This window comes from Bubalus bubalis, chromosome 17 (assembly GCF_019923935.1).
Source record: "Bubalus bubalis isolate 160015118507 breed Murrah chromosome 17, NDDB_SH_1, whole genome shotgun sequence".
Lineage (NCBI taxonomy): Eukaryota > Metazoa > Chordata > Mammalia > Artiodactyla > Bovidae > Bubalus > Bubalus bubalis.
The window spans coordinates 56,068,259-56,091,927 of NC_059173.1; the positions used below are offsets into that span (position 1 = coordinate 56,068,259).

At 39.1% G+C, this 23,669-nt stretch overlaps 1 long non-coding RNA gene across 1 annotated transcript in view; it reads left to right on the forward strand.

The window, feature by feature from the left end:
- LOC123329991 overlaps window positions 1-23,669 on the forward strand; it is a 141,753-nt gene that overhangs the window by 24,209 nt on the left and 93,875 nt on the right. Inside the window, exon 2 of the long non-coding RNA XR_006545661.2 lies at window positions 16,268-16,398. This is a non-coding gene — a long non-coding RNA (uncharacterized LOC123329991). The remainder of the gene's footprint in view (window positions 1-16,267; window positions 16,399-23,669) is intronic.

Consider the following 23,669-nt stretch of genomic DNA (forward strand, 5'->3'; position numbering starts at 1 on the left):
CAGGATTCGATGAGGCTTTGAAAAAGGGGATGGAAGCCAAGACAATGCGAGTTTTAAATAGAATGTTACCTCGGTGATTTATTTGGATAACAATGTTCTTGGCAGCATGCTAGTGGAGAAGAGGAGCAAAATCTCTATTCCTCTCTGACTGCCTGGTTTTAACGGCCTTCATTTAACATGATTAAGTATCTGGTCTGCGCTTGGAGGCACCTAATGGCCTTCATTTCTCCCCAGGGCCTAAGTCTCGCTGGCTGTCATTAGGAATTTGAGGAAAGGCAAGCTGCCTCCTTGCCCCCATGCGTGAGGGGACGGGGGCCTCAAGCCTGTAGGAATGTCTCTGTGTGTTTGATAGGAAAGAGATTTTACTCTCTGTCTTTGAGGTAGATTGCAAATGCTCTTTTTCCCAAGTATGAGAAAAAGATGCTCATGGTGACTGGCCAAAATGTGAAAATAGTTCTGCCACTAAAGGATGAAAGTCAGATAATTTGTAGAATTTAAAGCTTGATTGGAAAACGTCCTTGGAGAATTTTCTTCCAGTAACTTCAAATATGCTCAAAGATCAGGAGAAAGGGGTTCATTTTATCATGGTGAAGAGGAAACACATAACGTGATCATGGCAGAGACAGTTAAGGGTGATGCTGACCAGGTCAGCGCCAGGAGCAGGCTGTCTTCGGTTTGACAAAGCAGGTCTGCATTCTGATTGGATGATGGTGACCCCAAGGGGAGCAGGTGGCCATTCCAGAAAGGTATGTGCGAGCTGACTCAATGACTTCTTCTCCATCATTCCCCACATTTTCCGGAAGATGCTCATAGAATTCTGGGGTTTACAAGTTAGAGGATTGATAGCTTTAGTGTTTGTTGTTGCTTATTGTTTTCCACTAATGTTGATGCCTTTAGAGACTCATGTTTACCCTCTCACCTCACAACCATCCTTTATTTTTCCTATTTATTTTCTCTCAATGAAAGTGAGCCCATTCTTGTCATAGTCCATGTGCACATGGACTTTTTAGAATTCATTGTATGTTCTTGCTTTCTTAAACCTGAACATTTCTCTTCGAATTACTCAGACTCAGCTCAAAGGCAATACATATGTGTAGCTGTTTAAATCCCCAGGCTCTCTCAGATTCAAATTCTAACTCTTCCATTTATTGATACTATCTGTGAACCATATGACCAATTGTTTATCCTCTCTAATCCTCAGTTTTCTCAACTTCTTTGAGTTGTTTTAAGAATTAAATGATATGTATTTTTTCAGTCAGTAATATTTATTGAGAACCTTGGACGTGATGTGATAAACAATGACCAGGTCCTGGGACACAAGCTCTAAATCAACAACAGCAACAAAAACATATCTCTCCTGTGAGAGGGAGCTCTCACGTTATCTAGGGAGACAGGCAGTAAACAAACAAATAAATACAGAAGCCAAATACCTGGATAGCATTCGGGTTCTATGTATAAAAACAAGCAAAGGCCAAGGGATGAAGAGGGCCATGGAATGCTGGTTTAAATTGGGTGATGTGAAAGCCTCTGCAAGGATCCATCTAAATATCTGAACAGAGCACGAAGAGAAAAGAAAAAGTGCAAAGACTGTGGGGTGGAAACATGCTTGTCTGTGTTTGTATCTGAGGAAAAGAAGGAGATGGTTATGAGGTGTAACTTAGCTAATAATGACTAGTAAACTGTAATTATTTGTAATGATACAGAGAGGTGGGATTTCGTGATAAAAATGATTCTACATACAGATCTTCTTTTAAGCTCTATGTTGTCATAAAGTCATCTTAGCTTGTTCTCTTTTGCCTGGCTCTTGTCATATTTGAGTTTCCGTTTTTGACTTTTTTTTCTTCTGTGTAGCAGCAAGTATAAGCCTGAAGCCTGGGATCCACATACAATTTGTACATCATCAAGTCTAAGACGCTCTCTCCCTCCCCCCTCCCCTCACACGTCAATGTACTATCACTTGACCTGCGCGTGTTCTTATCAAGGCACTGACATACTGCAATGTAAGGTCTTTTGTACCTTGTATTAGTCTGTCTTTTCTGTTTACGTTTTAAAAAATTTTCTCACCAGCCACAAACTTCTTGAAAGGAGGGACTGTTTCATGTTTCCACTGAATTCCCAACACAGAGTCCAGCGATTTGCATATGGCAAATACACAGTGCATATTTCGTATTTGTTGAGAGGTAGGAAGGGAGTCAGGTGTCTAAGACACCAGGGAGACCATCAGACAGTTTTCCGAAAGCCTTTAAAGGCTTTCATGCCCAGCAGAGAGATCTGTTCTCTGGTAGGTAGGAAACTGATGTACTGATTCATTGAGTAAATAAAGTGGATAAGTAGGTGGCGGCAGAGGGCTGGGGGGTGGGAGCAGTTAAATGTGGTTGCAGCTATCCAGTCTCCGGACGTAGGCAGTAGTTCCAGTTCAGTGGGGTATGAGTGTGTGTGTGTGTGTGTGTGTGTGTGTGTGTGTGTGTATCTGTACACACCTGTGCATTATCTAGGTGAATTTTCTCTTGGAATAGACTCAACTTTCCATTGCATCTATCATACAGATCCAGACCGTAGCAACTTTATCTCCAAATGTGATACTTTCAAGAATCATATTTTTCTTTTTGTGATTCTGTTCTGTAATTTCTAACAAGTGATACTGGTTTTTCATGTGAACTAGTGACCTGTTTCCATCTTTGACACATGTGCTTCTGAATGTAAATATATTTTCACATAAAAAATGAAATAGAAGGAATTCCCTGGCAGTCCAGTGGTTAGGACTGTGTGGTCTCACTGCCAAAGGCTCAGGTTCCATCCCTGGTCCAGGAACTAAAATCCCACAATCCGTGCATGGCATGACCAAGAAAACTAAGATTAAATATTTAAAAAAAACTTTTTATTTTGAGATAATGGTACATTTACATGCAATTTTAAGAAGAATATGGAGATTTCATGTACCTTTTCCCAATGGCAAACCTATAGTACACAGTCTCAGTCAGGATACTGACAATGATACAGCTCAGATATGTACCATTTCCATTGCTGTTAGGATCAGGTCACCTTTTAAATAGCCACACCTACCTTCCTTTCCCCCGACTCTTCACCTAGCCTCTGATCACCACCTATCTGTTTTCCATTTCTACAATTTTGTCATTTAAATAATTTTATGTAAATGAAATTATATGATGTATAATTGCCATTGTTATTTCACACAGTTTCTAAGATAATAGTTAACACAATTAGAAAAGAGAAAGAATTTTAGGGGTAAAATTTAGGAAGTAGGTAATAATTGGTATTATTATATGCATAGAAGTGATACATGGAAATGCCCAATATTTTAAAGGTGGCAAGTACATGATTGAAATTTGGAAAATTAAACCTTGACTGGTTTTTTTTTTTTTACAAAACAAAAATATAGTAAGTTTATTCCTTAAAATCTCTCCCTAATTCTTAAATATCTTCTATGAAGAGTAAACTATGACCCATTTTTTTGTTTGGGCTGCACTTTGTAGCTTGTGGGATACTAGATCTTATTTTCCTGACTAAGCATCCAGTCCCATCACTTCATGGTGAATAGATGGGGAAACAGTGAGAGACTTTTTTTTTGGGGGGGGGGGCTCTAAAATCACTGCAGTTGGTGACTGCAGCCATGAAATTAAAAGACGCTTGCTCCTTGAAAGAAAAGCTATGTCCAACAGAGACAGCATATTAAAAAGCAGAGACATTACTCTGCCAACAAAAGCCCATCTAGTCAAGGCTATGGTTTTTCCAGTGGTCATGTATGGATGTGAGAGTTGGACCATAAAGAAAGCTGAGTGCCGAAGAATTGATGCTTTTGAACTGTGGTGTTGGAGAAGACTCTTGAGGGTCCCTTGGACAGCAAGGAGATCCAACCAGTCCATCCTAAAGGAAATCAGTCCTGAATATTCATTGGAACGACTGATGTTGATGCTGAAACTCCCATACTTTGGTCACCTAATGCAAAGGACTGACTCATATGAAAAGACCCTGGTGCTGGGAAAGATTGAGGGCAGAAAGAGAAGGGGACAACAGAGGATGAGATAGTTGGATGGCATCACCGACTCACTTGGTATGAGTTTAAGAAGCTCTGGGAGTTGGTGATGGACAGGGAAGCCTGGTGTGCTGCAGTCCATGGGATCGCAGAGTCAGACAAAGAGTCAGACTGAGCGACTGAGCTGAACTGAACTGAAGGATTGAACCTGGGCAGTGAAAGTGGTGAGTCCTAACCAGTGAACCACCAGGGAATTCCCACATGTTTTTTTTCCAGTTGTTATCTAGATTCTAGGAAGGAGGAAAATAAACAGCAAAGAGAAAAAAGTTTCTTCTTTCTTTTTTTTTTCATAAAAGGGATTTATATCCTGTAATTTCTACTAGTGCCAATAAAAAATATTGTTACTTTACAAAACTAAAGGTAAAGAGGCAGACAGAAATACAGAGACTGAGAGCGCTAGTCACATCTAGGCTGATGGTCTATTTTGTAACTATGGTTTGTACAGTTCTCTTCTACAAATTGATGGGGAACACGTGTACACCCGTGGCAGATTCATGTTGATGTATGGCAAAACCAATACAATATTGTAAAGTAATTAGCCTCCTATTAAAATAAATAAATTTAAATTAAAAAAAAAAAACAAAGCAACTTTGGTCAGTGTTGACCAAATAAATAAACACCAGAATCTGAACTCAGACTAGAACAACTCAAATGCTCTTTCACTTGTCAGTCTGAACTACTCAAGGGGGGAAAAAAAAAAATCTTGTTTTGATTACTTTCTGAAGGGTTCATATTTTTAATTGAAAACTTCATCTTTGGCTAATTCATCAAGTAAAACTTTCCCTGGGCTTTGAGGTGGTATTTTATCAGATAGCTTAGGTTATAAATTCCTCAAATTGTTTTCATCACACCATCTCCCAAGAAAGGCAGTGCACATGATATGGAAATTAACCTCATTACTTGGCAGAGAGTGGTGGAGGGAAGCTAGTCTTAATTTCACAACCTTAGTTTAATTCAGAATACCTACACAAAGTATCTATGTAGGCTCTAAAACATATAGCTATGTTTTAGAGCACAGTTCTTTTCACATGGATGATTTTATACCCTCTTCATTTATGATAGTTAAGACTCTGAAGAAATGACATGTTTAAGAAATTATCACAATAATAATTAAGATAATTAAAATGAGTTATTTCCATTATGCAGTTGTAGGTATAATACCTTTCTAAGACCAATTTATCATTATTTGGCATCCAGTTACATTATTTAAAAAAGGAAGAGATTCTTACAGTCAATTAAGGAAACAAGCTCAGTGTGTAGTGTTTTATGGCACCTTTTTCTGAGTGTGATTATAAAATTACACTACAAAGAAGTTCAGATCTAACCAGAATAAATCAAAAACTTTCCAGTGGAGGTCAGAAAAGAATTCTCATATATTCTGGTTCAGTTGTTAACAAAACTGATTTATTCATTTTAGCATATTGACTACATATGTATTTTAACCATTACCATTATTATTTGTATTATTGATGACCTCCAAATGAGAGATTGAGTCATAATGAACATGGCTGGGCTGGTAGTCAGTTCAAAACGGACACAGCTTCAGGTTGAAACAACTTTTCCCAGTGCAGAACCCAAATATTAAGCACTTAATATGAAGTGGCTTTGTGAGCTGCTGCCTCTTACCCGAAACAAAGCATCTAAGAGATTATAGACATGGGTCAAGCAGTACCATAAGGGCCCAGGGTAAGGGAGAGAACAATTAGAAATTGATGCAAATGAATTCATGCCACTCTGTTCAGTTTTGCATATTGCAGAGCATGATAGGTATCCAGTTACACAATATGTCCAACTGGTTCATGCGAAACCCACCCAGTTTCTGTGACAGTTGGCTCTCATTAATGAATCTCAATTTCCACATTTGCTTTGGATCCTCTGCAGGGGCCCCATGCATGTTTGTTTGTCTTGAGCAGATTTTTGCAGCTCTTTTACTGAGCAGGATGGCAGGATCTGCAGAGTGTTTAGATGCTAGATGCCAGGATTTCTTGGCCCATGATTATGGCAGAACATCTTGGTGGGGCCCATTTCATCAAGATTCACCCTAACAGTACTTTGGTAATTCTTGTATCAATCAACCCTGGACAGCAAATTTCTTGTTTGTAGCCTTAGCAACATATTTTTGCCTTTTGGTTAAATGAGCAGTAGCCAAAGAGGTAAACACTATAGTTATCTAGCAAAAGGGTGCTCTGTACATCCAAATTGTTTTCCTAGGCATATTATATAAATGTTTCATTGAGCAAGTTTTCCTTTAATAGTTACATCAAATAAGTGTTGTGGCAATAACTTGCTTTACTTAACTCAAAACAGCACAAACTTTCTTTTTCCCTACGTTGTGTTAGAGCAATATTTTATGTAGTTTGTAGAAGACTTTTGGACAAATCACTTGCTCATCTTATGCATGTTTCAGATCTTTCTAGAATAAAAGCATATAAATTTCTAGAGACTAGTTTGTACAAACTGTTCCTGGATTGGCTGAAGAAATAATATCTTAAATGAGACATTTAAGATATTAAATGGTTGCAAAATAAAAATTGGTGGTCTTTGCTACTGCACTTCTACGTTCTTTATACAGTATGTTATATGGTTTGTTCATTTATAGTTTTTAATCAATGAAAATTAATTCAAGTGATGCATACAGTATTTTGAGTTGAGGATGAGTAGACTAAGTGGTTAAGACCACCTTCGTCAAATGTGTGTTTCCCAGGTAGTGCTAGTGGTAAAGAACCTACCTGCCAATGCAGGAGACTTAAGAGACATGGGTTGGATCCCTGGGTTGGGAAGATCCTCTGGAGGAGGGCACGGCAAAGCACTCCAGTATTCTTACCTGAAGAATCCCATAGGCAGAGGAGCCTGACAGGCTATAGTTCATAGGGTCACAGAGTTGGACACAACTGAAGTGACTTAGCATGCTCTTATAATATTTTGAATTATATAGCTAAAACTTCTGTTTAAAGGTGAGAGAGTATGATAGGTTCTACTGAATACCCAAACAAATCCAACTGATCATGATGGGATTATAATAGGCTATCGTAATGGCCCTTACTATTCTGACTTGCACAGATTTTTTTTTCCCAAATAGAAATTCTCTAGCCAGAAGGAGTCTGTGAAATTGTCTGCTCTTAAAGCATCAGCTTTACACAGAGGGATACTAAGATCCAGATAGATTTAGCAGATTATTCAGAATCACCAGCTTGGCAGACATAGAGTCAGAACCAAACCTCTAACTCTGGTTAGAGGGTTCATGAGCTATTGGGTTAGCCAACTCAGATTTGATTTCTGATTTTAACGACTGACCTAGAATTACTTCATTTCTTCATCCATGAAGAAATGGGGATAAATGATATATAGGGCACTCATTAGATTGAGCTAGGACTTTCCTGGTGGCTTAGACGGTAAAGTGTCTGCCTACAATGCGGGAGACCTGGGTTCAATCCCTGCATCAGGAAGATCTCCTGGAGTAGGAAATGGCAACCCACTCCAATATTCTTGCCTGGAAAATCCCATGGACGGAGGAATCTTGTAGGCTACAGTCCACAGGGTCACAAAGAGTCAGACATGACTGAGCTACTTCACTTTAGATTGAGCTAATGAGATGGTATACAGTAAGCAGCCAGTACCTTACCTGGAGGAGGCAAAAGGAGAAGGGGATGACAGAGGATGAGATGGTTGGATGGCATCACCGACTCAATGGATATGAGTTTGGGTAAACTCTGGGAGTTGGTGATGGACATGGAGGCCTGGGGTGCTGCAGTCCATGGGGTCGCAGAGTTGGACACGACTGCGCGATTGAACTGAACTGAACTGAACCTTACCTGGAATACTCAGCAAGCCCAACTTCCCTACTTTCTAAGGGTTTTCATAGAATAACACTGAGAAGCAACTTTTCCCCTCAGCTCTTCTTTCACTTCCCACTGGTTAATCTTTTATGAGATAAGATTTCTAGCTGTAAATTTATTGGTCTCTCTAAACACCAGAACTTTGAGAATTTGATCTTTTCCCAAGCAATGTAAATCATATTTTTACCACTTGTGTTGAGTGGGATTTATCTACTTCAGACTCTAAAATACAACCTTACGGTGACTTCCCAGAGCTTAATTTTAGACCTGGAACTGAAGTTTAAATTATTTGAGGTGATAACATACTCCTCACAGTCTAGTTTAAAAGTCCTGAGTGCTATTATTTACTCTTTGGCTGTGAATTATGTGAAAGTCTTAGAATCACCAAGATGAAATAAACCAAGAAGGTTTTCTAAAGTGCCATGGTTGTGGTTTTTGTTATTAAGAAAACAGAGATTTTTTTTTTCAGAGCAGTCAGAAGTTAAAACTTCTCCTCTAAATAGCTACCAGGATGGGCAGGGGATATAGCAAAGCCTTGCTAGATGAAGGTGCTGGAGCATCCAGGAGAAAGGAAGCTTTCTAATTAAATAATAGGCCAGCTTTAAGGAACACTGTCTATGTGCCAGGTACAGTGCTAAAGAAGACTGACTTTCAGAGGATTAAATTATATGACTAAAGTCCTACACCAGGTATAAGGCTAAGCTAAAATTAAAAAAGCATTAATGTCTGACTCACAAACCAATGCTAATTTCTCTTTGCCAGTTGAGTTTCAAAATCCACCCCTTTGGAGGCTCCCTTTGTGAAATACAAGTTCATCATTCAATCTGAAATACTCTAGAATCAGAACGAAAAAGTTCTGGACTAGTTAGAATTAAAATGGCAATATTAATTGCTTTTCATTACCCTTGGCTTTTGAGTGTGTAAGTGTAAATTCGTTACTCTTGTTCTAAAGAAAAATTAGGTTTTAAGGTATGTCTGTTTGAGTTGCTAACTTCCCCAAAGTTGGAAGAATAAAGCTGCTGGAATGTGGCTTAGTCAGAATGGGCTGAGGAAGTTCCAATCACTAATGGTTTGAGCTATAAACATTCACATCCTAAAGGAGGAAATGTGATGGTATGAATACAAATAAATTAAATTAAGTTCTGGGTCAGGTCTGTATTTGCTAGGTCTGTGGTAACAAGTTGCCACAAGCAACAGGAATTTATTGTCTCATAGCTCTGGAGGCTAGAAGCTAGAAAACTGAGGTTTTGATAGAGTGGTTCCTTTGAGGTCAGAGAGAAATTGGTCCGTGCCTTTTTTCCCTAGCTTCTGGTGATTTGCTGGCAATATTTTCTTTCCTTAGTTTGTGGCAATGTAATTCCAGCTTCTCCTTGTGTCTCCACATAGCCCTCCACCAGTGTGTGCTCATGCCTCTTCACGTGGTGTTCTTTTTAAAACTAATTACTTTTGCAATGAACCTAGTCTGAAATTTAGTCACATTCTGAGGTACTGGAGGTTAAGATTCTAACCTCCTCAATATTAGGTTAAGACTAATATAACTGTGGGGAAGAATTCCTTAGAAAAAATGGAGTAGTCCTCATAATCAACAAAAGAGTCCGAAATGTTGGATGCAATCTCAAAAAGGACAGAATGATCTCTGTTCATTTCCAAGGCAAACCATTCAATATCACAGTAATCCAAATCTATGCCCCAACCAGTAATGCTGAAGAAGCTGAAGTTGAACGGTTCTATGAAGAACTACAAGACCTGTTAGAACTAACACCCAAAAAAGATGTCCTTTTCATTATAGAGGACTGGAATGCAAAAGTAGGAAGTCAAGAAACACCTGGAGTAACAGGCAAATTTGGCCTTGGAGTACAGAATGAAGCAGGGCAAAGGCTAACAGAGTTCTGCCAAGAGAACACACTGGTCATAGCAAACATCCTCTTCCAACAACACAGGAGAAAACTCTACACATGGACATCACCAGATGGGCAACACTGGAATCAGATTGATTAAATCCTTTGCAGCCAAAGATGGAGAAGCTCTATACAGTCAGCAAAAACAAGACCGGGAGCGGACTGTGACTCAGATCATGAACTCCTTATTGCCAAATTCAGACTTAAATTGAAGAAAGTGGGGAAAACCACTAGGCCATTCAGGTATGACCTAAATCAAATCCCTTATGACTATACAGTGGAAGTGAGAAATAAGATTTAAGAGACTAGATCTGATAGACAGAGTGCCTGTGAACTATAGACAGAGGTTCGTGACATTGTACAGGAGACAGGGAACAAGATCATCCCCAAGAAAAAGAAATGCAAAAAGGCAAAATGGCTGTATGAGGAGGCATTACAAATAGCTGTGAAAAGAAGAGAAGCGAAAAGCAATGGAGAAAAGGAAAGATATTCCCATTTGAATGCAGAGTTCCAAAGAATAGCAAGGACAGATAAGAAAGCCTTCCTCAGTGATCAATGCAAAGAAATAGAGGAAAACAATAGAATGGGAAAGACTAGAGATCTCTTCAAGAAAATTAGAGATATCAAGCAAACATTTAATGCAGAGATGGGCTCGATTAAGGACAGAAATGGTATGGACCTAACAGAAGCAGAAGATATTAAGAAGAGGTGGCAAGAATACACAGAAGAACTGTACAAAAAAATCTTCATGACTCAGATAATCACAAAGGTGTGATCACTCCCACTCACCTAGAGCCAGACATCCTGGCATGTGAAGTCAGGTGGGCCTTAGGAAGTACCACTACAAACAAAACTAGAGGAAGCGATGGAATTCCAGTTGAGCTATTTTAAATTCTGAAAGATGATGCTGTGAAAGTGCTGCACTCAATATGCCAGCAAATTTGGAAAACTCAGCAGTGGCCACAGGGCTGGAAAAGGTCCGTTTTCATTCCAATCCCAAAGAAAGGTAATGCCAAAGAATGCTCAAACTACCACACAATTGCACTCATCTCACACACTAGTGTGAAGGAAATTGCATTGGAGAAGGAAATGGCAACTCACTCCAGTATTCTTGCCTGGGAAATCTCATGGACAGAAGAGCCTGGTGGGCTGCAGTCCATGAGGTCGCAAAGAGTCGGGCACGACTGGGTGACTAACACACTTAACATGCATTAATAAAGTAATGCTCAAAATTCTCCAAGCCAGGTTTCAGCAATACGTGAACCGTGAACTTCCAGATATTCAAGCTGGTTTTAGAAAAGGCAGAGGAACCAAAGATCAAATTGCCAACATCCTCTGGATCATGGGAAAAGCAAGAGAGTTCCAGAAAAACATCTATTTCTGCTTTATTGACTATGCCAAAGCCTTTGACTGTATGGTTCACAATAAACTGTGGAAATTCCTGAAAGAGATGGAATACCAGACCACCTGACCTGCTTCTTGAGAAACCTATATGCAGGTCAGGAAGCAACAGTTAGAACTGGACATGGAATGACAGACTGGTTCTAAATAGGAAAAGGAGTACGTCAAGGCTGTATATTGTCACCCTGCTTATTTAACTTATATTCAGAGTACATAATGAGAAACACTGGGCTAGAGAAAGCACAAGCTGGAATCAAGATTGCCGGGAGAAATATCAATAACCTCAGATATGCAGATGACACCACCCTTACAGCAGAAAGTGAAGAATAACTTAAAAGCCTCTTGATGAAGGTGAATGAGGAGAGTGAAAATGTTGGCTTAAAGCTCAACATTCAGAAAACTAAGATCATGGCATCTGGTCCCATCACTTCATGGCAAATAGATGGGGAAACAATGGAAACAGTGACAGACTTTATTTTTCTGGGCTCCAAAATCACTGCAGTTGGTGATTGCAGCCATGAAATTAAAAGACGCTTACTCCTTGGAAGGAAAGTTATGACCAACCTAGACAGCATATTCAAAAGCAGAGACATTACTTTGCCATCAAAGGTCCATTTAATCAAGGCTATGTTTTTTCTAGTGGTCATGTATGGATGTGAGAGTTGGACTGTGAAAAAAGCGGAGTGCCAGAGAATTGATGCTTTTGAACTGTGATGTTGGAGAAGACTCTTGAGAGTCCCTTGGACTGCAAGGAGATCCAACCAGTCCATCCTAAAGGAGATCAGTCCTGGGTGTTTATTGGAAGGACCGATGTTGAAGCTGAAACTCCAATACTTTAGCGCCTGATGCGAAGAACTGACTCATATTGTAAAGTAATTAGCCTCCAATTAAAATAAATAAATAAATAAAAAAGAAAGACCCTGATGCTGGGAAAGATTGAGGGCAGAAGGAGAAGGGGACAACATAGGATGAGATGGTTGGATGGCATCACCGACTCAATGGACATGGGTTTGGGTGGACTCCGGGAGTTGCTGATGGACAGGGAGGCCTGGCGTCTTGCGATTCATGGGGTCGCAGAGTCTGACACGACTGAGCAATTTAACTGATTGAATATTAGGTTAAGGCTAATATTAGGTTAAGACTTTAACCTCCAGAATATTTTTTTTTAATGGGACATAATTCAACCCATAATGAGAATCTAAAAAGTGAAAGTGAAATGGTGAGGCTAAACTGCCTGATGAATTTAGGCCACACTAAAAAGAAAGCACTGACTATTTAGAATAAAACAAACAGCATGCTTGTCTGCATAATTGGAACTGCAGGTGTCTAGATGATTAATGTGGGCGATGCAGAACGAGGAAGAGAAAGAGAACAGATAAAGGACGAGTGTGTAAGGGAGAGGGAAAAACATATCAAGAAAAATAAAGAGGGTAGGAGGAGAAAGGGGTCAGTGAGGACAAGGGAAGAGGGAGCCAGGAGAAGGACCACGGTAGCCAGTGCTTGCTTTTGCAGACTGGCTCTCATTCTCTTGGTTCTAACAGTAGATCTGGACTGAGCCTGACTACAGAGCTCGAATCTATGGAACTATCTTTGTAATTAGGGCTAGTTTATGAATGTATAATTACTCATGTCTTATGTCCACTCACTGAAGAGAAATGTGTCTTTGGAGTCTTTTTAAAATTAGATTGCTTCTGCAGTTTCAAATCTACAGGAGCTTTTAATTTGGACCATTTATTTCCTAGTAAAGAGAATTGGTCTTTTGTTCATACAAGGAACCTATAGCAGAAGTCACAGTGGGCCTACTCCCGAGGTGAACGAGCTCAGTAGGACCTTTGGGACAAGAGCTAGCTGGGCGCTGGGCTACTGTCGTTTCTACTGCCTTGGAAATTAGAGGTGAAAAATCTCTATTCAGTTGTTTGGCATATCTTTCTGCTAAGGCCAAATTAATTTTAACACATTTCCGCACTGCTCCCCCACACCCCCGCTTAAGACTTTGAATATTTCCTGTTTTAAAGCATCAAGGTCATACAGTCTCTGAAATACTAGGTCTGTCAGTGCACTTAATGATTATATGGTTGAAGGAGAGTTCATTACTGCTCATCAAGGACCAATATATGGGTAGGAGAGTGGGAGGTAAAAACTGTTGGGTGTAAGATAGGCTAAGCATGTTTTGTACAACATGTAGAATATAGCCAACATATTTGTAATAATTGTAAATGGAGTGTAACCTTTAAAACTTGTATTAAAAAAAAGGTAAAGAAATAAAAATCTCTTCACGTTCCCTTCCATGCCAGAGTTTAAATATGTTGCTCTCTCACAGTTCACATGGATGATATAAAAGTGTGTAAGTTTGAGTAAACTGTAAGATCTTCAAGAGTAGGGTCTGATTCATCTCTTTATTTTTCTTTCCTTTCTCCTCCTGCTTTTAGATATCAGCACAATACTTGAAATAGCCAGTTGAGAAATTAAACTTAACTAACCTGGTGCAAGGGTTTTGCATCTACAATGAGAAAATAGCAAAGGTATATTTATAAATGTTCATAACTTAGTGTGGCAAAATGTACATCAAACATACCATTTCAACCTTGTAATCAATGCTTATGACTTTTCAGCATACATTTGGTAGCTTTAAGTACATGCACACGGTTATACAACCATCGCCATTATCCATCTCTAGAACTTTGGAACTCTTGCATCTTCCCAAACTGAAACTTCACGCCAAAAAAAGGACCAACGTGAAGTAGAACAATATAGATTAATTATTTTTGTTCTCTATTAAGGTCGATCCAGAGCATTTTGTATTGGATTTTGTTTACCAAGGTTGTGTTTTGTTTTGTTTTTTCGTAGGGGGTCATCTCAGTTACTGCATCCCTGTAAGATAGGCAAAGCAGTTGTTTTTACATCCCTTTCACAGATAAAGAAATTGAGAGTTATAAGTGGTGGAGCCAAGACTAAAATTCAGGTCATCTATCTTCTCATCTGTCCGTTTTCATATTTACCTTATAGCTGCTTGTGCTCATGTGCTCAGTCGTGTCCAACTCTTTGTGACCCCACGGACTGTAGCCCACCAGGCTCCTCTGTCCATGGGATTCTCTAGGCAAGAATACTAGAGTGGGTTGCCATTTCCTCCTCCAGGGGATCTTCCTCACCCAGGGATGGAACCCTCATCTCTTGCATCTCCTGTATTGGCAGGTGTGTTCTTTACCTCTAGTGCCACCTTAGAATTTAAATTACATAAAAATTACATGAGAAAAATAATTGAGCAAGGTCTTGAAATGTGAGAAAGAGGAATTATCTATGACAAAGTGAGGAAATAATGAAAGTATATAAAGTAGAAGGGCTGCTTAAGCATCTTTACAGTATAGGAGTGAAACATCTGTTCCAGAGAGAACTCCCTGGAAGATGGAGTAGAAGATGAGAAACTGGGAATCAGCCAGAAGACTTCTTCCTTTCTAATCAGCCCATTCCTGTTTTATTTGCTCCAATATGTGTCACATTACAGTATTTCCATGGTGAAGAATTATGATATTGGAAACATTAACCAAATCAGTCTGTAGGAAGAAGGGCAGGGAACAAAGGACTCCCTGTTGACACAAAAAATAATCTGTTAATCACCAAATCTGAAACACTTAAAAAAAAAAAAGGACACTGTAAAAAGGAATTAATGACTACATCTAATTTAAACACAAGGAAATACTGATCATTTAGGTCTTAGACACAATAAACAGGTCAGTTCTCAGATTCAGTAAATTTTACAATTGATTCTCAACTCACTGAACATCATCTTTTCAATTCACTTGAAAATTTTGAGAGAGAATTCAGTGTTATTTTTAAATGTGGGCTCAGTTGCTAAGTTGTGTCTGATTGTTTGCAACTCCATGGACTGTAGCTGCCAGGTTCCTCTGTCTGTGGAGTTTTTCAACCAAAAATACTGGAGTGGGTTGCCATCTCCTTCTTCAGGGGATCTTCCCGACCCAGGATCAAACCTGCGTCTCTGGCATCTCCTGCTTTGGCAGGCGGATTCTTTACCACTGTGCCCCCTGAGAAGCCCTATTGTTAAGTGACTTAGTGGAAAATAGCATAAAGAGGTTACAAGCCATACAAGAAGAAAATGTAAATTATCAACAGCAACAACCATGAAACACCCTCAGAAGTCTCTGTCCTTTCTTAAAGGTTAACATGCAGCCACGGCTTCTTTGAATGGGGTAAGCATAATTCAGGTACTAGATCATTGGTTCACAAGGCAGGTATCTCTCTCTGTTTGGAAATCTTTTAGATGATGGAAGTGTTCTTTGCTGCTCTGAGCAGATTATCACATGTTTGAAAATATCCAGTGTGATCAAGCTCCATGTCAGGTAATGAAGGCCACTTATTTCTTAGTTTCTCTTTGAAGAGTGAAATGATGTCTTGGATCAAACAAGCCTGAGGCTATGAAAGGCTGTCCAGTAACATGTACTATTGGATTTCCAAAACCCTCAAGAAACTCACAGTACACTGATGCATTCATTCATGTATTTATGTAGCTATTCATTCACTTGACAAATATTTACTCAGGCCTTGAGTTGGGTGTTGAGATTGCAAATACTCAATATAATCTCAACAAGGAGAGATTATAATGAAAGTTCTTTGTTCAGACTTCAAGGGCAGTTCAATACAAATATGCCTGCACTCCACAAACACAAGCACATTTACAGACCAGCACCCTGGCACAACTTAATCACACCAGAAATGGGACTAGATGATGAGCCCACTTAGGAAGCAGTTAAGTGCTCCACAGTGGCACTTGCCTAGAAGATAAACCATAGCTTGTGGTTCTAAGAATTTAAGATGAGGAAGGAAAGAAAAAATAGAAGAACCAATATAGGGTCACTAGCCATTTATGTTGTCAAGGAAGGATATTAAATATATCTCCAAATGAAAATACAATTTACTGTCACTTTTATTTGTTTTGCAAAAGAATATAACCCCTCCTCCATAAAAAAAACAAAGGGAAAAACTAGTTTTCAGAGCAAAGTTGGCCATTTAAATTGGATATATTTAGTGCAATAAAAAATTACTTTGTTTTCTTTTTTTCTTAGTTCTCTTCATGGACACTGGTCTTATTTCACTCTATAAACACTGCTTAAGCACTGGCATGATTTGGAACACACTGGCAGAAAATCTAAGGACTGTCATCAGCCAAGAGTCCCAAATCAGAACCTAGTCTTAGGTACGTATTGATGCCTAATCTTGGCCAAATTGTTTTCATGGTGCTTGGCTAGAAAATGGGTATTTTAAAGGGATTTGTGAGGATTAAGTTATATAACCCATATAAAAAGTGTCAGCGCCTTACAAGTGACTCCAAGCCGACACCCCTTTTTATGGTGACATGCCAAAATAGTGTTAGATGACCCAGGTGCCCATGCTGTGGATTCTGTGTCCTCCCATCAAAACCTGAGGCTGAGAGTTTACTTTCCTTCCAAGCTTACAAGTCAATGTGTTGCCCTTTCGTAGCTTCTGGCAGAAGACCTGAAACTCTTGAATCAGACACAAAGGACAGTTAATTAGTCATGGCAAGAGCAGTAACCACGGGAGCATTTGTGACCGTTCTTGAGACCCAACTCCCACAGAGTGGTGCCAGGAGACTCTTGAAAAACACAGTGGGCTGCATTCAAGAGAAGAACACTGACTTTAGGGAATTAGAATCTTTTCTAATGGGCAATCAGCCTGCCTGACATTTGCTCTGGAGGGAGATATTCTCTTTATTCCATTAGGCAGTAAACACACTTGTCCTTTGCTAGAGGGTGACTCTGTCTCTACCTTTCAGGGTTGTTTCCCATACAAACATTTCAGAAAGCTACTCCAGAGCAAAAGGCAGTCAGTGCCTCTGTCCCTAGAGGAGGTACACGAGAGGTCCATGGAGAGTGGTCTTCAAAGACTCTCTGCTGCTGCTGCTGCGTCACTTTAGTCTTTTCCGACTCTGTGTGACCCCAGAGACGGCAGCCCACCAGGCTCCTCTGTCCCTGGGATTCTCCAGGCAAGAACACTGGAGTGGGTTGCCATCTCCTTTTCCAATGCATGGAAGTGAAAAGTGAAAGTGAAGTCGCTCAGTCGTGTCCGACTCTTAGTGACCTCATGGACTGCAGCCTACCAGGCTCCTCCGCCCATGGGGTTTTCCAGGCAAGAGTACTGGAGCGGGGTGCCACTGCCTTCTCCACCAAGACTCTCTACTTGGAATAATTTTTCAAATTTCTTCTAAGGCTTTCTTTTACAGCAGGTTTGGATTCACAGCAAAATTGAGAGGAAGGTTTAGAGATTTCTTATATATCCCCTACTTTGATACATGAATAGCCTCCAGATTATCAGCATCCCCTACTAGAGTAATAATTCTAGAATATACTCTACTCTCCTATTCTAGTATACCCTAGTATATTAGTAATATTCCTAGAGTAATACATCCATTACAGTTAATGAACCGACAATGACACATCTTAATCACCTGAAGCCCATAGTTTACCTTAGAGTTCACTCTTGGTTTTATACATTCTGTGGGTTTGGACAAATGTATAATGACATGTCTACCATTATAGTATTACATAGAGTAACACACCCTATTTTCAGAAACTGTGATCAGTTGGTTGGTCCTCTTCTGTACTTTTGAATTCTTCTCTTAACTAGGTATTTCCTATAAACAGTTAGAAATTCTTAAATATCTACCTTCCTAAAAAGGAAATAGGCAAGTGGATATCCAGTTTTCTAAGCACTATTTATTGGAGAGACTATCCTTTCCCCCAGTGAGTATTCTTGGTCAACTGTTAGTTGACTGTATATGCACAGGTTTATTTCTGGGCTCTCACTGATCTATGGTGAAGAAGGCAATGGCAACCCACTCTGGTACTCTTGCCTGGAGAATCCCATGGATGGAGGAGCCTGGCAGGCTGCAGTCCACCGGGTCACACAGAGTTGGACACGACTGAAGTGACTTAGCAGCAGCAGCAACTGATCTATGAATCGGTTTTTATGTCAGTACCATACTATTTTGATTACTATAGCTTTGTCATATAGCTTGAAATTAGGACATGTGATACTTCTAGTTTTGTTGTTTCTCAAGATTGCTGTGGCTATTCAGGTCTTTTTTGTGATTCCACACAAATTTTAGGTTTGTCCTATTTCTAAGAAAAATGCCATTGAAACTTTGATAAGGGTTGCATTGAATTCTTAGATTGTTTTGGGTAGTATGGACATTTTAACAATATTAACTCTTGCAATCCATGAGCACAGAGTATCCTTCCATTAATCTGTATCTTCTTCATTTTCTTTCATCAGTGACTTACAGTTTTCAGAGTATAGGTCTTTCACCTCCTCAGGTAATTTGTTTCTAGGCATTTTATTCCTTTTGATGCAACTATAAGTGAAATTGGTTTCTTAAATTCTTTTTCAGATAATTTGTTGTTAGTGTATAGACATGAAATTGATTTTTGTATGTTGGTTTTATATCCAGAAATTGTACTGAATTTATTAGTTCTGAAAGTTTTATTGTGAAGTCATTATGTTGTTCTATATGTAAGATTATATCATCTGCAAGCAAAGGGAATTTTACTTCTTCCTCTCTGATTTGGGTGCCTTTTGTTTCTTTTAATTGCTCTGCTAAGACTTCTGGTACTTGTTGAATAGAAGTGGTGAGAGTGGGCACTCTTTTCTTCTTCCTGATCTTAGAAGAAACACTTTCAAGATTTCACCATGTCAGCTGTGAACTTGTCATATATGGCCTTTATTATGCTTAGATACATTCTTTCTATACCCATTTTTTGAGAGTTTTTGTCATAAAAGGATGTTGAATTTTGTCAATTTTTTTGCATATTATTGAGATGATTGTACAATTTTTATCTTTCATTCAATGAATGTGTTCTATCATGTTTATATGTATGTAGATAGACACACATACATGGGCGTGCATGCTCAGTCACTTCAGTCATGTCTGACTCTGTGTGATCCCATGGACTGTAGCCCGCCAGGCTCCTCTGTCTATGGGATTCTCCAGGCAGGAATACTGGAGTGGGTTGCTATGCCCTCCTACAAGGGATCTTCCCTACCCAGGGACTGAACCACATCTCTTGTACTTCTGTATTGGCAGGCAGATTCTTTATTATCAGCACCATCTGGGATGCCCCTCACCCCAACACACATACCTATATTAATACACACACACATATATATAATGAAACATTATTGTCACAAAAAGAAAGGTAGTCCTGCCATTTGTAAGAATGTGAATGAACCTTGAGGGCATTATGCTAAGCGAAATAAATCAGACAAAGAAAGACAAATACTATATGACCTCAGTTATATGTGAAATCTGAAAAAGCCAAACTCATAGAAACTGAGAGTAGATTGTTGATTACCAGAGACTAGAGGGTGGAGGAAACAGGGAGATGTTGGCCAAAGGGTACAAACTTCTAGTTATAAAACTAGTAAATTCTGGGGATGTAACTATAGCCTGCTAATTATAGTTAATAATACTGTATTGTATGCTTGAGAGTTGGTGAGAAAGTAAATCTTAAATGTTCTTACCAGAAAAACAAAACAAAAATGGTAATTCTGTGAGGTGACAGATGTGTTAATTGATGCATTATTGTGGAAATCATTGCACAGTACATAAACATCAAATGATCATCCTGTACATCTTAAATTTATTCTACATGTGTGTCATTGTTTCTCAATAAAGGTGAATAAAAAAGGAAAAAAGCAAACTGACCTACCTTACCCTACTTATCATCTTCCTCTAGTCACCATTGCATATTCCTGATTTATTAATAGGTTTTATACTTGCTTCTCCATTTACTCAGTTCAGTTCAGTCGCTCAGTCATGTCCAGCTCTTTTCGAACCCATAATCGCAGCACGCCAGGCCTCCCTGTCCATCACCATCTCCCGGAGTTCACTCAAACTCACGTCCATCAAGTCAGTGATGCCATCCAGCCATCTCATCCTCTGTCGTCCCCTTCTCCTCCTGGCCCCAATCCCTCCCAGCATCAGAGTCTTTTCCAATGAGTCAACTCTTCGCATGAGGTAGCCAAAGTACTGGAGTTTCAGTTTTAGCATCATTCCTTCCAAAGAACACCCAGGGCTGATGTCCTTCAGAATGGACTGGTTGGATCTCCTTGCAGTCCAAGGGACTCTCAAGAGTCTTCTCCAACACCACAGTTCAAACGCATCAATTCTTCAGCACTCAGCTTTCTTCACAGTCCAGCCCTCACATCCATACATGACCGCTGGAAAAACCATAGCCTTAACTAGACAGACCTTTGTTGTCAAAGTAATGTCTCTGCTTTTGAATATGCTATCTAGGTTGGTCATAACTTTTCTTCCAAGGAGTAAACGTCTTTTAATTTCATGGCTGCAGTCACCATCTGCAGTGAACTGAACTGATGCTTGCTTCTCCATTTAGTCACATACCATCTATTATTTTTTATTTTGAAATACAATATAAATGCTGAAGAAATGCACAAATCATGCATGTACAATTCAATGAGTTCTCTTGTAACTTTCACACAAGTTTAGAGACAGAACAACATTGATATCTCTGTGAACCAATAACTCTGGTCCTAGATGTGTAACCTAGAGTTCATAAACTAAGACACATGTACAGAAAAGTTTATAGCAACATTAGTTAATCTTAGAGAAGTTAAATAGCCATCTTCAGAATGGGTAAGCCCATTATACTCCGTTATAATCCTACCCAGAAAAACTCACTCCACGCCCTATAAATATCCATTATCCTTGCTTACAAGATAATTATCTTGTTACTATTGTCTGGATTTTACTAATATTCCTTAGTGTTTCCTGGTTTTTCAATTTTATTGAAAATAGAATCTAATTTGTATTGTGTCTGCTTCTTTCACTCATCATAATGCTTATGAGATTTATCAGTATGCTTGGGTGTAACTGAAGTTTATTGCTGTAGGTTATTCCTTTTCATTCTTTATAGTATTTTATCGTATGTGTCTTCTACAATTTATTTACCTAGTCTTTTGTAGGCGACTGTTTCTATTTCTATAATAATAAACAATGTGTTGTTATAAACATTTTTATAAATGTATTTTACTGTATGTACTCTAGGTTATATATCTAGAAGTGGAATTGATGTATTACAGGGTCTATGCATCTTTAATGATAATAGATCATGCCAAATGTTTTACAAAGTGGCTCTTTCGATCTTCACTCCCATCAACAGAGTATTAGGTTTTCTGTTTTGTCACCTTTTATTGTATTAAATAATAAACACTTGATAATATTTACTATGTGCCAGGCAGTATTCTAAACACATTGATTTAAACTGTATAATACAATGAGGATTAAGTAGTATTGCTCTTCCCCTTTTCAGATAATGACACTGAGGCATAGAGAGGTGAAGTGACTTGCCCCGATTTACATATGTGAAAGTGGCAGAGTTCAGCCAAGAGATTGGATTCTTTTTAAAAAATATGTATGTATTTATTTGTTTAGTCTGTGCTGGGTCTTAGTTGCGGTTCACGGGATCTTCCTTGTGGCATGTGGACTTCTTAGTTGGCGTGTGGTATCTAGTTCCCTGGCCAGGGATAGAACCTGGGCCCCTGCATTAGGAGCAAGGGGTCTTAGCCACTGGACCACCAGGGAAGTCACAAGAGATTCGATTCTTAATCTTTCTGCTGTGATGCCTCTTTCTCCTCTCATGTTATTATTTTCATATGTTTAAATATTTGCCAACCTAGTGGGTCTGTAATGGAATTTTTAATGGTGATTTTAATTTGCATTATCCTCAGTGTAAATGAGATTGAGCAGCTTTTGGAATCTTTGCTGAGCATTTGGATATTCTCTTTTGAGGATTCTAGGTTTAGGTCTCTTATGCCCAAGTTTCTATTGGATAGTTTACTTTTTCTTAATGTATCCTGGATATAGGCATGTATGTATGTATGTGTGTATATGCGTACATATATATATATATATATATATATATATATATATATTGTTGTTGTTGTTGTTAAGTCGCTTCAGTCGTGTCCGACTCTGTGCAATCCCATAGATGGCAGCCCACCAGGCTCCCCCGTCCCTGGGATTCTCCAGGCAAGAACACTGGAGTGGGTTGCCATTTCCTTCTCCGATGCATGAAAGTGAAAAGTGAAAGTGAAGTTGCTCAGTCGTGTCCAACTCTTCGCGACTCCATGGACTGCAGCCCACCAGGCTCCTCTGTCCATGGGACTTTCCAGGCAAGAGTACTGGAGTGGGGTGCCATCGCCTTCTCATATATATATATATATTCTTAATTGGTATTCTTAATGAACATAAGTCTTCAATTTTTATGTAATTAAATGTATAAATCATTTCTTCTATGGTTTTGCTTCTTGGTTTCTATATTATAAACTGTACCTATCAAAGGGTGCATCTATAGACTATCCTATATTATTGCCCATAGCATTCTCCATGCATTTAATTTTTTGCTGAGAATTTTAATATATCACAAATTCATATTTGTATATGGTATTGTTAATAATTAACTTTATGAGTCAGTTTGGCTAGGCTATGATGCCCAGCTATTTGTTAACACTAGTCTAGATACTTCTGTGAAAATATTTTGCAAATGTAATTAACCTTTACAGTCAGTTGGCTTTAAGTAAAGGGAATTACTCTCAATAATGTGGATAGGTCTCATTCAATCCATTGAAAGCCTTTAAAGAAAAAAATTGAAGTTTCCCAGAGAGGAAGGAATTCTACCTCAAGCCTGTTACATAAAAATCTTCCCTGTGTTTCCAGTCTCTAGCATATCCTATGGATTTCAGACTCAAGACTGTAGCATCAGCTCGAGTTCCCAGGTTTCCAGCCTGCCATACAGATTTTCTAGACTCCACGGTCACATAAGCCTATTTCTTACACTAAGTATTTTCCTATAGACATATTTCTATTGGTTCTGTTTACCTGGAGAACCATGACTGATACAGATTTTGCTATGCACAGCAGTTCTAGAGCTGGCCCTGGAGTTTCTGGGGTTGTTCTCTAATATGATTATATTTCAAGGCACTAATGACTAAATTGTCACTAGTACAGAGATAGTTTATGCATGATGTGGCAGTAAAGAAACATAAAATATCACTGTGGAATTACCTGTTTGTTCCTAAATGTACTCAACAAAATGGGGACAGGAACAAGATGAGTTCAAGGACTCATAAATTCCCAATTGAAGTGCTTCATAAATTCCCAGGTAGCTCAGTTGGTAAAGAATCTGCCTGCAGTGCAGGAGACCCGGATTTGGTCCCTGGGTCAGGAAGATCCCCTGGAGAAGGAAATGGCAACCCACTCCAGTATTCTTGCCTAGAAAAATCCCATGGACAGAGGAGCCTGGCAGGCTACAGTCCATGGGGTTGCAAGAGTCAGGCACAACTTAGCGACTAAGCCTAAGCCTAATAAATGACCTAAAAGTTTCAAATTCTGCCCTGAAGGAAACCCACAGTCTCATCCTGTGAGTAAGC